Genomic DNA, 14,519 nt, shown 5'->3' with positions numbered 1-14,519 from the left:
CTCCATCACCCAGACTCTCATTCTCCATGACATCTGAAGAGATGTCACCTTGGGAGTGGGACCCGGCTGCTAGGTCCCTGAAAGCCTCGTTTGTTGCCCTCTCTGCCTCTCTCAGCTTCGCCAGGTCTGCCACCTTGGCTTCAAGAGAACGCACACGTTCCTTGAGTGCCAGGAGCTCATTGCAGCGAGGGCACACCCATGACTTCTGCCCTAGTGGCAGATAGTCATACATGTGACACTCAGTGCAAAACACTGGAAAGCCCCCCTCCCCCTGCTGGCTTCCTGCAAATCCCAAATGAATATGAAAATCATCATTCATTTTTACATGTTGCCTTTGTCAAAACCATTATTTTGTGCATTGTTGAACATGGTACTTTGATACAAGAGCATTGATAGTTCATTGAACAACTATCACCAAACTTTCAAACAAATGGGGGAAAGCAGGGCAAGGTAGGCACTAGGAATCAGGTGGAGAATTCTACCACAAAGAAGGTTTGGCATGTTGAGTTCTGTGGTAGAGGAATGTACAATCTACTAACATCTTTTTCTGAGACAGACTGTAGTGGCCATGCAAGTTGCCAAGCATTTGTTATCAGACTGTGAGATCCTGCATCAGAGATATGTATAGATGCACAACCATCTTCTAGTATAATTGAAATAGGGATCAGCGGCTGGCAGCCCCACAGTTTAGGATTACCAACTGCGATTGGGAAGTTCTTGAAGATCTGGAAGATGAAGCCTGGAGAATGTGACATTTAGGGAGGGGAAGGACTTCAGCAGGATACAATGCCATTGAGCCTGCCCTCCAAAATTGATATTTATTGACTGAAGATCAGAGAGTATTCTGGGAGATCTCCAGGCTCCATCTGGAGGTTGGCAAGCACACCCATACCGCTGTCCAGTTCTGTGAGTTCTGCCCAAGCTCTGCCTCTCAGGTTGCCAACTCAGAAGCTAGGAAGTTTATAAAGAAGAGAACTTGCTGGTTGTCCCCTTCAGTGAGTGGAAACCAGGCCACGATTTCCTTCCACTAAAACTAGGCGCGAACAACAAATTTTTTTTAATCACTGAGTCGAGAACTCTGTTGTGCCGTACTTGACATGCAGAGTTCTGTAATGCTCTCGTTCTTAGTGTCAAAGCAGCAGCACGGGGTGGGGCAGTTTGAACCGAGCTTCCCCCACTTGCAACAAGCCTCGTGTTTCTAGACGGAAACCTGAGCCAAGGGACTACCACCAATGAATGACGATTGTGTTCTTCCGAACTGCCCTCCGCAGACAAAAGGGATGCCAGAGAATGCCGGGGATTGATGTCATCTCAGTCCGGTGCCCACCATGCGGTTTCCATGTGTCTAGCATTACGCAAGAACTGACTTTGCTGGAGGGAACTCGCTTCAATCAGGGGTGCAATAAAAAACATATCTTGGCTTTTACTCAGCCCGATGCTGGGAATTTCCACGCTCAGATGGGTGAATGAATGAATTGGTAGCTGCGTGTGTATGGGTGGAAAAGCGACAGAGATTAGCTTTGGGGGAAGAATGAGTCAGAATTAGTGAGAGGCCGTGGGGTCCAGCAGCTAGAGTGTCAGACAGCAACTGGGACACTGAGCTTAAAAACCCCACTACCCTGGAAACTTACTGGAGCTAGTTGCCACCACCCAGCCTACCCTGTCTCACAAGGATATTGTAGGACTCCAAACATCATTTCTGAGGCCAGTTCCTGTCTTATCAGCTCTGTCATGGCTTTCCCCAACAATATTCAGTAATGTTTGGATCCGGGAACTGTGTAATGGGGATTCAGTGCTCTTGTTGGTAACTCTTTCGGTGTCTCTCCTTTTATAGGGTTGCCAACCCTAGCATTGGACATTCCTGGCATTCAGCCTTATTATGCTGTTGTGGTCTCAACTTGGTGCTGGGTTGTCTGGAACCACTGGGAATTTTTTCATCCCTTCCTTGGATGGCTGCCTTTAAGGCTTGTAGTTTTGTGTTCTATTCACTTCCAGAGATGCAGATCTGGAATCAGAGGTGTAGCGGGGGGAATGACGCCCGGGGCAAAATGGCACCTGCACCCCACTTACCTGAGCTGGCAGCGATCCCAGTTAGCCTGGGAGGGCAGGGCCAAGGGGTGCCCAGCTGTGGCCTCCACCAGCCCTGATGGGGCGGAGGGGCGCTCTGCTGTGGCCTGGCAGGGTTGGGGCCGGCCAAGGGGGGAGGGGTGTGGGGATGATTTTCCGCCCCCCACATGTGACTGAATGGGGCCCACCCAGGGCATTTGTTTCCAGTTAATGGAAGCTACGCCACTGGCTGGAATTGAGTAACAATGATGCAATCCAGTTTTCTACTTGTGTCTGGTGAAGGGGACGTTGTCTCTCGAAACCTTATACTCTAAAACTCATGTCGATTCCTGAAGTGCTGTTGAACTTCAATCTAACTGTTCTACTCTTCTACCATTGACTGACATGGTAACTACAATTTTCAGTCACAGTAACTTAATTAAAAACACCCAGAACACTGTAACTGCCTGTAGATTCTCTCATTCTAATTGTGTTGTGGCGTAAGAGTTTGGTAGGAGAAAATTTACTTTACCAGTTGCATGAACTATTAAAAAATAATGAATAGCATTTCCAAAGTACTTTTCAAACGTTCAAAACTCTTCCCATGCAGTTGCATTAAGAAGAACCAAAAGATGATAGGCGTGAATTTCAGGTTGCAAAATGCAGAGAATCCCACTTTGGTAGGAGTACAAATTGTTGCCAGATTTTTTTGCTTGTCAGCTACTTCCTTCTCCTGCTTGGCTGCTTTCAGTGCTGTGTATATTGGACATTGGTGTTCTTGGTCTCCTTCTTTTTGCTAAACCACAGAGGCCCAGATGCCAGAGAAGCCAGAGTCTTGGCATTCCCAAGCATATTATGCAGCAGTCCGAGTTGGACAACTCTGGTTTCCCAGCCTTCGGTGCCTTCCCTGTTGGTCTAGCCAACTGGAAAGTACCACTTCTGTGGTGAGCTGTTCAGTTCCTGAAGAAACAGTTCAGTTTTTTTAAGGAGTCCTAGTAATCGTATCACTGAATTGCTTCAGAGGTTTAAGGCAGCCATACCAACTGGCAGCGTGCTGTAGTCCGGGGGTCCCCAACTTGATCCCTGGGGAACACCAATGGCTTTCTTGGTGCCCGTCACAGGTTCTTAGAAAGTGGTGGGTCTTTCTAAGAAAAAAGGTGGGTCTTTTCTGTTAGAAAGGAGGTGGGGCTTTTGCCATTGGAGATCTGATTGGCTGTGCTAATTTTTAAAGATCCTGCTTTGGCAGCAGCTGCCATCACAACAGAAGGATGTTCATTGAAGATAAGCTGTGGTGGCAGCCATTGTGTAGCTGGTTCTACCTTCTTTGGCAGCCATTTTATGATTCCACCCACAACACTCTGTCAGAATTCCAAAAGTGCCCATAGGCACAAAAACGATGGGGACCCCTGATGTACTTATTTCGTTCCAAGGACTGTGGGCCCTCGCACACACTCTACTCCAATCAATATAGTTAATTAGTTTATTACAGTCAACTGACTCAGGTGCAAATTACAAATACATGAGTTTTGTAAATTAGTAAAATGAGTAAACTATTAATACAAGAAGTCAACTGCTGGGATTCTCTGATTTTTACCATCGTGAGCACCAACAAAGAATTATCCCCCTATTGACAAATCCAGAGCAGTCTTGCATTACTATCTGTTAGCAGAAAAGAACTTCAGGATCACACTGGAGGTAGCAAAATTGGTGGCCAATCAGTACCCCCACCATACCTCCTCTATTCATTCCTGGCCTTGGAATCAATTACAAGCTTTGTTGACCCTTTCCCCCCCTTGTCCTCTCTAGTGTATCCTTTGGGGAAGGATTAGAGCTATTTAGCAAAGTGGTTAGTAGGGATTAGAGCAGATTATCCCAGGGGAGGCTGACTGCTGAAAAAAGTAAAAGGAAGAGGGCTTTTAAGTTTTTGCAGAGGAAAACAACTTGATGCATCATTACAAGGGATTCCGAGCAAACCTCTCCAAAAACCAAGAAGTGTGGAATTCCATTCCACTCTGAAATCTCAACTGGTGTTAAAAGCAAGCACGCTGGCATCTCTTTCCTTGTAGAACATCATGGCTTTTTTCAAATCTGCTCTGCAAGGACATGTTAGGATTACATGTTTGAGCCTGTTTTGGCTGGGTTACTAACTTCCAGGCAGAGTCTGGAGTTCTCCCAGAATTGCAATTGATCTCGAGACTAAAGAGCTTGGTTCCGCTGACAAAATGGCAGCATCGGAGGACAAATTCTTTGTATCACATCCCTGCTTAGCTTCCTGGGCATTCCAACCTTCTTCTGTCCCCAGTCACCCCACCACCCCAAAGCTCCCAAGAATGTCTAAAATCATTTCTGGAGATAGCGAAAACAGCTAAAGCTGCAGTTTGAAATGGAAAGCTGGCTTGAAGAGGGAAGAGCTTTTAAAACCCTTCTTCCTCATAATGCTCCGCATGGCTTTGGACTGGGGTACTTGAAGCATACATTCCTGCCCATAAGTTCCTACTCAGGATTTTCTGTCTTCGGTACCCCACTGCAGCATGTTCTGCCAGTCAAAATGAACATTTCGTGCATGCAGCCACTTCAAAGGGTTTCACAGAACAGATGCCTGCATACTTCAAACGTCTAGCTCAAGATAGTAGAGGCAGTCGAGGCTTAGTCTGGGTAGGTATCATCAGGACTAGGAAGGATTTTTGTGTCTTCTGTGCACAGTAAAATCCTCATGTTCACATTCACTGCTTTCCATTTCTTCAGTTTCACTGTTCCTGTGTAGACATAGGCCCTTTCGACAGAAGCATCCCGAGACCCCGGCAGACACAAGTTTGCAGCCTTTTCTGCTGTTTGTGAGAATGAGGCCATTGGTTTGTTTGTGGTGTGTGGAAATGCGGTGGGTGAAACTTTTTTCAAATCAACTTTTCCAGTTGCTAGTGCCTTGTTTTGCCGACTTTCTCAACAGAGGTCAAATTATGAGAGGCAGTTCTTGAGTACACCCTTGGTGTGGTTTTTTTTTTCTTCAGGCAAGTCGATCAGCCATTAACTTTATTTGGTTAGTTTGGCATTGATCCTGTGGCTTTATTCACATCATTTTTGCGGGATTCTGAAAGGCTGAGAGTGCCTAATCTGTGGATGATGTTGATTGTTTTTAAAGTGTCTATCTTACATTCGGAAAACACACCCTGTTTTTGACTTGATTTCCTCCTAGTTTTAGTCATTTACCTTCTTAGCTTGTTATCAGCCCCGTTCTATCTGTACTGTAGATCAAGGTGGTGCAGTAGCTTCTGAAGAGCTTTCGGCGACACAGGAAGTTGGTACTGTGTGCCAATGCTTCACCCCCTACAGTTCGACCACAGCTCATTTAAAAACCTCAGGGCATTAAAGAAGACTTAGAGCCCCATCTGCGGGGGTGGGGGATGAATCCGCCCAAGGGAGTGCCGTTTTTATACTAGAGTGTCCCTCCATTGCTGGCAAAATGATTATGTCATTTCCAACGTGCACTGGAAGTGATGTCACCGCATTGCCAGGGACACAGGCCTAGGTCTTCTTTTGCTGAGAGTAAGTCCCTCATCGACGAGCTGATTGACACCAGAGGAGGTCCCCAAAGCAGGTATCCTTCACCCATTGTGGGTACCTGACGATCCAACTGATCTTAGCAGCCAGTGGAGTTTTTTTCTTACCACTTGGCTAGTGTAGCGTCAGAGCAGTGAACTGAATTGGCCCCTGGTTCAGACCTTCCCTCTGTCACAAACTCAGGAGGTATCTCTTATGCAAGTTATCATTTTTCAGTCTCAAAACCCTTCTGGGGTACAGGAAAAATAATAGCTTACCTTGCAGAACTGTAGGAAGGATAACAGAAACAAGGGATGTAAAGTGCTTTAAATAGTCTCAGGCTCTGCAGAAATGGTATTACTATATTCTGTCCTACCAAAAGATGTGAGTAGAATTTTGAATTCATCCGCCGCCACTTCCTCCCCTTCCAAACCTCCCACCACCCCAAACACCAAGGGACTATTTTCTCCTGTGGAAGCACAATATTATCTCTCTTCTGCCACAGCACTTCTGTCTGTACTTAGATATTTCAGTGGGAAAGGGCATAGTTGTTGTTTCCTTTCAGGAAAATCGTTGCCTGCTATTTTTGTGTTTGAATGTATTAGACTTGCTGATAAAGACACTAATTTATGCAGCAAACCCAGACTTCCAGACTGTAGGCTGGTGAAAATGCAGCTGTTAGCACTTCTGTACCAGTGAAATAAGGGGCAGCCTTACCTTTTTAAAAGAACTAACATCTGGATATTCCTTCCCCCCCTCCCCATCCAAATGTGCAAAATGCTGGGAGTCCTAATTGGAACAAGCCTCTCTTGGCTCCTGCTTCCTGCGTGGGAGCGAGCGAGAGGCAGGCCTCTGTGAAAACAGTTCAACAGTGCAGATAAATTTTAGCTAATCCTGCCTAAATAAATTGGGGTCTCAGCTGGGTTTATTTGCTCAAATAGTCTCCTGCCCCCTTCCCACCCCCCGCAGCCTGCCACCTGGAAAACTCAGCTTTCCTCTCACGCCTGTTTCTGGGGCTGTCCAAGATGCCTCAGGTTGGAGGCCATGAATATTGCAAATCCCCCCACACGGGGGAAAAGCAGAAGACAATAAGTCAACTGGTTCCCACCAGGAGGGCTTGGTCAAGGCTGTTTCTTTTGTATCCCGACGACAAGTCTCCACAGATATTAATTCTTCGTCTTTGGATCCACTTGGCATTCCTCCTTTGCAGGCTTCTGCTGAACTGAAACACATGGCTTGTCCAGTTCTCATTTGTGGTATGAAATGTCCCTCATTTGTCCGGCAACCGATAAGATCATCTCGAGATCATTCAGACCAAACATCATCTACCTGTCCCCCATGGCAACCTACTCCTTCCCCTGTCCCTTCCCCCTGTTTATCAGGTCATAGTAGCCATGCCATTTGCAGATAGGGAAATTCCTGGAGATTTGGGGGTGGGGGTAGAGCTCAGCCTTGGGGGAGCAAAGTTTAGATTAGGGTGGGACTTCATCTTGGTATCGTGTCATAGAATCCACCCTCCAAAGCAGCCATTTTCTCCAGGTGTGTATGTGATCTCTCTAGTCTGGAAATCATCAGCAGCTATGGAAGATCTCCAGGCCCCACCTGGAGGCTGTCATAGGGAAGTGGGTCAACCAGAGGTTTAGGCTGGTAGACCATTAGATGTGGATACAAGAAGGGGACTGGCTCGGAGGGCAACATGAGGGGTTGCCAGGTCCAGGTTAGGAAATACCTGGAGATTCTGGGAGTGGAGCCCAGGTATGGTGGGATTTGGGGAGGGGAGGGACTTCATTGGGAAATAATGCCACAGAGTCCATTTTCCAAAGCAGCCATTTCCTCCACGGTAAGTGATTTGTTACCTGGAGACCAGCTGCAATTTGGGAGATTTCTATCCATTACCCGGAGACTAGTAACTCTAGCTATACATTATGATAAATGCAAGTTTTGAAATTCATGTTTATAATAAATATACAGTGACTGGTTATTTTAATAAATTCATTTATATGATTTATAGAAGCAAGCCTTTATTGGCATAGAATTTATATGATTTAATGTTTTCAGTAATTGAATATATTGAAACATGTATTTATCATTGCTGCTTGCTATCACGACAAAGGTGAGCACATGCATATAATACAAAGAGTAGGGTTGTAAGACATAGCCTGGCAATTTGTGGGAGAGTGGCAGAGCATGGGGGAGGGTAGAAAACCTGGAATTGCTGAAAACTCTATGGTAAACAATATAGTTTCAGGCATTTCCTAGAGAGGCATTTTCATTTTTTTCCCCTGATGCCCCTATGACAGGTGGGGGATCCTTCACCCCCATCAGAGGTTTGTCAATTCTGGTGTGAATGAAGCAGACAGAGGATTTTCATTCTCCTAATATTAGAATTCAGGGTCATGCTATTAATTTGAACATCCGCTGGCACAGAATTGAACAAACATCGACCCACCCCATTCAATATGCAACCAAGTTATAGATGGCTTTTTAAAAGGATTAGATACAAATGTGAAAGATAGATTTACCTATGCTTGTTAGCCATGATAGCAGCATACCTTCGGGTACCTGCTGGTAATTCCAGCTAGCCAATCCTTATGTAGAGGAATGTTGGGATGCTGAGGTTCTTACTCTCCTTCTTGCATCTTTTAAAGGTCTGTAAACCAGATGGGGACTTGACTGCACTTTTCACCACCAAAACAGAGACCTTTGTTTCTAGCCCCCCATGATACTGATACTGGGAGCATCGGCGGTGGTGACAGGAATTATAGGGGTGGTTGGGGAGAGGATGAGATATTTCTCCTGCTGCAGACAATAGTGCCTTTGGTCCCTGACCTTACTGTCCATCCATCAGATCCTAAGACAGGAGGGGAAACAGACAGGGTCGACAGGTCAGTATCCTCCTGTTATGACCAGCCGGGACATCAGGTTTGGCCTCACTACTGTGCAGACTGGAGGCTGAATGAGAAAAGGCACCGTGGAACTTCTGCTGACGTAAATGTGGCTTGGAACTTTTATTGCCAACAGCAAAAATGATTATTGGCGCAGAATCTTTATGGAAACATTGATGGGGGAATGAGAGTTCCGTCCCCTCTCTCCATTCTAACATCTCTATTTGTGTTAATTATAATTTAATTTGCTTAAATAAACAGATCTGTAACCATGGTTCCTTCCAAGGCCAATATCATTTTTTAGGGTCAAATTCCTTGGTATTTGTAAAGGTTCTTATTTGCTTAAACAGTTTATATATACAATCCCATCAAAGGAAATATTCCCGCTTGCTGCTATAGTATGGCAATCCATACTTGCTTCCCTCTGCCAACTATATTTTCCTCTCGTGCACCCCACACCCAATATCCTCATAAATGAGAGTTCAAAAATTCAATTTTTTTTAAAAAAATCTGCCAGTGGTTGTCTTTATTACACTACTAATCTGTGTGATATTTTGCAGAGTAAAAGAAGAGAGACCTTTGTCTCAAGGAGTTTATAACCTAAAAGTCGCAAACATGGGAAAGAAGTAGAATGGCCATCTCTGGGTTGGGGAAATTCTGTAGATTATCAGGTAGAGTCCGGGGAGAGCAGAGTTAGTGAAGGGAAAGGCCCGCAGCAGATTATGATGCCATGGAGTCTGTCTTCCAATGCATCCTTTTTCTCCAGGGGACCTGCTTGTTGAAGAAGAAGAGGAGGAAGAGAGTTTGGATTTATACCCTGCTTTTCTCAACCATAGTCTCAAAGTGGCTTACAAACATTGCTGACAGTAGAACATAGAACAAGCAAGCTATAATTGGAAATGCTATCATGTGTAAGGTGACCAGATGGTCACCTTTGTGAACCAGGATGGGGGGTAGGCGCACTGCCTTCTGGGGCTTGCCGCACTGCCTTCTGGGGCTTGCCGTTTCTGCCTTCTGGGGCTTGCTGTCACAGGGTGGGAAACGGCAAGCCCCAGAAGGCCGTGCTCCTGCGGCTGTGCGCGCGGGAGGCTGCCGCACTGCCTTGCGCCCCAGAAGGCAGTGCGGCAGCCTCCCAAAAATTGGGACAATTTAAAGAACCCGCGGGACAAATTGTTTGAAGGCAGGACTGTCCCGCCAAAAGCGGGATGTCTGGTCAGCCTAATCATGTGTGAAACAGACCTTAGGGAGCTGTAATCAGTAGTGTACTATGAAATGCACTCCGTATTCAGTGGGATTTACTCTCAGGAGAGTGTTCTTAGGGTTTTAACCCTGGCATTGCAAGCAAACATTCTGGCCCTGTAACTCTATAACTGTGGGGCTAAGTTGTGTGGCTAGGATTGCCAGTCTACCGCCAGTAAGCCCTGGAGCAAGCAGAACTGGTGGGCAGGCACTATCTTGGAATGCTGGCTTCGCTTCCAGTGGAAACCAATAGTAACTCAGCCATTTTGCTCATGATTGGAAGTGCAATTAGTTTATTGTTCTTGTTTACTACAAGCTTCTAACTCACAGTGGTGTAGAAACCTCTGCTCAGGTGATATTAATTAGTCCATACCCCACACTGCTTTCAGGGGAACAACAGATTAACCCCATAGATTATCATCTCCTATTTAACATCTGCCATCACTGGAATACTTTGAATATCTATCCTGAAAACCTTTAGATGCATCCTGAGTTCGAGATAGTGTTTCCTTGATATTTAAAATCTGCATTTGCTGGAAAGTCAAGTGGATTTTTGTAAAATGCAGGATTATTCGCACAAAGCTGAATTTGCTCTGTTCCAAGCTGATTTGCCCAGTGTTATAAAACTAGCAGAGACCTTTTAATATTGCGTCGCTTCAGATTGAATTCCTCCATGCTCCTTAAAGGCTGTACCTCCCACCACTTAGCACTACAATCCTATATTTACCAACTCGGAAGTAAATCCCACTGAATGCGGTAGGATTTATTTCAAAGTAAATGTGGTTGGGATCAGGTTGCAAGACTCTGGACTGTGGATGGCCAAGGGCCCCAATCTGCTTGTTTAACTGGTAAACCTAATTAGACATGCATAGGATTGTGCCGTGTGACACCTACCCATCTACTTCTGTGCAATGTGTAGGTTTTCATTTCCACAGATTTGTTAGGTTATTTGGTCTAAACCAGAGGTCTTCAAACTATGGCCCTCCAGATGTTCATGGACTAAAATTCCCATCAGCCTCTGCCAGCATGGCCAAGTGGCAGGGCTGATGGGAATTGTAGTTCCTGAACATCTGGAGGGCCATAGTCTGAAGACCCCTGGTCTAAACAGAACTTTTTTCCATGCAGTCTTGCATCTCCTTTATTGGTTGCCAAATCAGAAAAGTATATACGTGCTGGTAGCATTGGGGATGAAACAGATCAGGAAGCAAAAACACACCCAGGCGGAGAAGATTCACATGCTGCACGCAGATAGATAAAGCTTTAGCCAGTTAACAATGGCACTCCAGGCAAAAGCAGCCAGTGAAGATTTTAGTGTTGACTCTTGCGGTGACAGCCCTGCTTCTCAGATTGTAATCCCTCATATGCAATTGCTGGGGAGCCCTGGTGAACTCAGTGGGATGTACTCCTGAGTAAATATCCATAGACTAGGGTTGCCAAATTCCTCTTGGCCATTGGCAGGGGAAATGGAGGTGGGGGTGCCACATCCAGGTCATTAAACTCCTGGAAATTTGGGGGCGGAGCCTAGGGAGGACAGGGACCTCAGTGGAGTACAGTGCCATAGAGTTCAACCTCCAAGTCAGCCATGTACTCTGTACTCTGGAGATGAGATGTAATTCATGGGGATCCCCAGGTCCCACCTGGAGGCTGGCATCCTTATCATAGACTCAAATAAATAGTGAAAGTGTGCATTGCTGAAGATTTGCTTAGCACCTGTACTTCTGTGTTTAACAATAGCTAAGTAGGGAAAGTGGTTAGATTTCCCCCCAGGCTACATCCAGATCACTCGAATCTCTCACCCAAAACCAGCGAGCCACCCACCTAATTGCCCTCCAACCAGATTGCCAAAGTGATTGAGAAATTTCTGGATGGTCTCTTGTAGCTTTCAAGCTCACTCAGCCAATCATCAAAACACAGCAAGCCGCTTAAGGTAAGGGAAAGCTATAGCAGCCCACTTTCTCTGGGTGTTATCTCAAAAGGGGATGATGGATTGCAGAGATAGCTCAGGCAGGGTGTGTTTATTTCTCCAAAGCCCTGCAAATAAAACCTTCTAACTATCCAAATGACTGTTCTTTAAATTATGTTTGGAAGCTGTTACTTATTCTCCCTACACAGTTTTTATAAGCAACCAAACTCATCCTAATTCTCTCTGGGAAAAGAGAAGACAACCAAGCTCTTTAGCATTTTACTGAATATAGATAAAGCAGAGTTTTGTGGCACTTTAAAGATTTATCAAATTTTATTCTAGCATAGATTTTCTTGGCCCAGAATCCACTTTGAAAGTTTATGCTGGAATATAATCTTGTTCTTCTTTAAAGTACCACAAGATTCCTATTTATTTTAATGTAGCTTGTTATAACAAATACCTCAATATCGGTAATACTGAATATTCAGATTAAGAATGTATCCTGCCACCCTCTGTAATGAACTAGATAGTGCACACACACCCAAGTGGTTTGTTGGATTATTCATTCAGAAAGCCTAGATTCTCTCAGTACCTATGCAGAATAGTGGGGTACTTATTTAATTAGCATTTAACTAAATTAGGGTTAAATGGCACACCAAAATGGGGATCTTGGTGAGGCCAAGTTGAGACTTATCATTTAGGGAGGCAGCAGAGAAGTTGCCTGCCCTCTCTCACCATACCCTAATTTATAGTTATAATAATAGGGAAAAAATAGTAACAAATGCACTTTTTGCCGTTTTAATATAGACATGTTTAGCATTGAACCCCTACACATTTTTTTCATCTCATTTGCAACAGAAACTTGAAACAATGGTTCTTCTATTATATTTCTAAGGAATACCCATTAAATTCAATGGGATTCCTGCGCAGTAATTATGCTGAGAATTATAGCCCAAGAAGACATGGTTTGACTTCACTCTGTACCAGGCATGTTATCAATCCAAGATACATTAGTGTTGCATTTTTGTGCAGTTTCTGAAATCTGTGTACAACAATATGTGAGTAATATTCTTGATATGTGATATGTATTCTGCTTAACTGGAGTTTCTAGTGAAGTATGGACAGTCATGATGGTCCAGGTGTTAGAATTTAAATAGCCCCAGCCATCCACTTACACTCTATTTGCTGCCACTCATATCCAGTCACATGCAGCTGTGGACAAATTATTCTTCATTTACCTCTGTGGAGTACTCTTGGATGAACAGATTTAGGGCCAGAATGAGCACATTTAAAAACACCGATGGATCCCTGCAGTAGACCAGTGTGTGGTACCAGAGATAGAGTTCTTGAAATAAAACATTCTGGTACCTGGAAGCAGAGCCCATAGTGGCTTACAGCAGAGTCCCATGGTGCTTGTCAAGGCTAGATTCAAACACCTTTGTGGAGGGAGGTTAAGGTTGCCAATTCTTGCTTGGGAAATTCCTGGAGATTTGATGGTGAAGCCTGGGAAGCCTGGAGAAGGGAGAGAATTTAGGAGGGTTCAGTGCAATAGAATTTACCCCCCACCCCCAAAGAAGCCTTTTCTCCAGGAGAAGTGATCTCTGTAGCCTGAAGATCAATTGTAATTCTGGGAGATCTCCAAGCCCTAACTGGAGTATAACAGTCCTAGCGAAGGTCAATGCAAAAGCTATATATGTATACATGAGTGTCTCTATGTGTGAGAACCAGACTGTACTTTTCACAATTGGTTATGAAATTTACACCCCATCCAAAAAGGGGGGAAGGGCTTTAGGAGTGGCACAGCCTTGCACTGATGTGTTTGCCCTCCCCATGGAACTTATCCTGGAGGGGGCAGACACACTGGCGGCTGCTCATCCCAGAGCCCCATTACTGCAGAATCTGAAGTTCCAGGGTGTAGTGGGGTTGTGCTGGTGTCCCACTTGGATGTCAGTGTGTGTGGGGGGGAGGCGGGGTGTGCCTGGGGCAGTGCTGATGTTCATCAACTCCCTCCCAAGTTGAGGGCTGAGGGCTGGAAATAATACTATTCATAATTCATATTCAACAAAGTAAAGAGTGCAACGAACAGAAGCAATGTGCCATTAGCAATTTTAATAATTCAGTTCTGGGCCCATAACCTTATTATGGAAATTATTAACGGAATAATTAATATTATTTCCATAACTCACCTGGCCACCTTTTACCAGTTGAAAGGCTTGGCATTTATATTGCAATAAGTTAATCTGCAAAAAAGTTGTATTACAAATTAAATTATATACCTTTATTAAGAGAAAAATAAACATGGATTCAGTTACTTAACAGGGGAAGTCCAAAGCAATAAGTATTGGACAGTTACCACAACAAAAGCATTATGAAATATAAGGTATATTTGTAGGTTAATTATTAAAAATATGGAATGAAAAACAAGGTAATATACTATAGATATTTAAGTTTATTAAAGCTAAAGAATAAATTACCAAAGAATAGTGAAGTAACTGAATTGATTTAGATGTATTGAATTATGTGTTATTGTTATGGGTAGTTGGGGTAGGAAGATTATGTTTGGGTAATTGTAAATGTGGGTCATTTGTTACATGTTAATATTTGTTGATGTCTTATGTGTTTCAATTGTTTCTTGAATGTTTTATGTTCAATGTGTTTTTTAAAGAAGGAAATTAATAAAAATATTATTAAAAAAAAAGAAAGGCTTGGCATTTTTGCTGAATTGTTTAAATAAATACAAATTTTAAATTGCCCATAGGTTCACATTTAGTTGGAGGAAGAAAAGTGCAGGGACTTCAAGTAAACAAGTCAAAATAGTTATCCAAGAGTTTGGCATCTGGACCATGATCCTCACCAGCCCTGCCATCATTCTGGTTTTCTAAACTCTTTGATCTGTTCACCATTTGGCT

At 44.1% G+C, this 14,519-nt stretch overlaps 1 protein-coding gene across 3 annotated transcripts in view; it reads left to right on the top strand.

Moving 5' to 3' along the window:
- The window catches only part of ETS1 (ETS proto-oncogene 1, transcription factor), a 103,904-nt gene that overhangs the window by 63,584 nt on the left and 25,801 nt on the right, over nt 1-14,519 (top strand). The window lies entirely within an intron of this gene.

Source organism: Sphaerodactylus townsendi, linkage group LG12, assembly GCF_021028975.2.
Source record: "Sphaerodactylus townsendi isolate TG3544 linkage group LG12, MPM_Stown_v2.3, whole genome shotgun sequence".
Taxonomy (NCBI): domain Eukaryota; kingdom Metazoa; phylum Chordata; class Lepidosauria; order Squamata; family Sphaerodactylidae; genus Sphaerodactylus; species Sphaerodactylus townsendi.
Note: the sequence above shows the minus strand (reverse complement) of the source record. Positions and strands in the feature narration are given on the sequence as shown.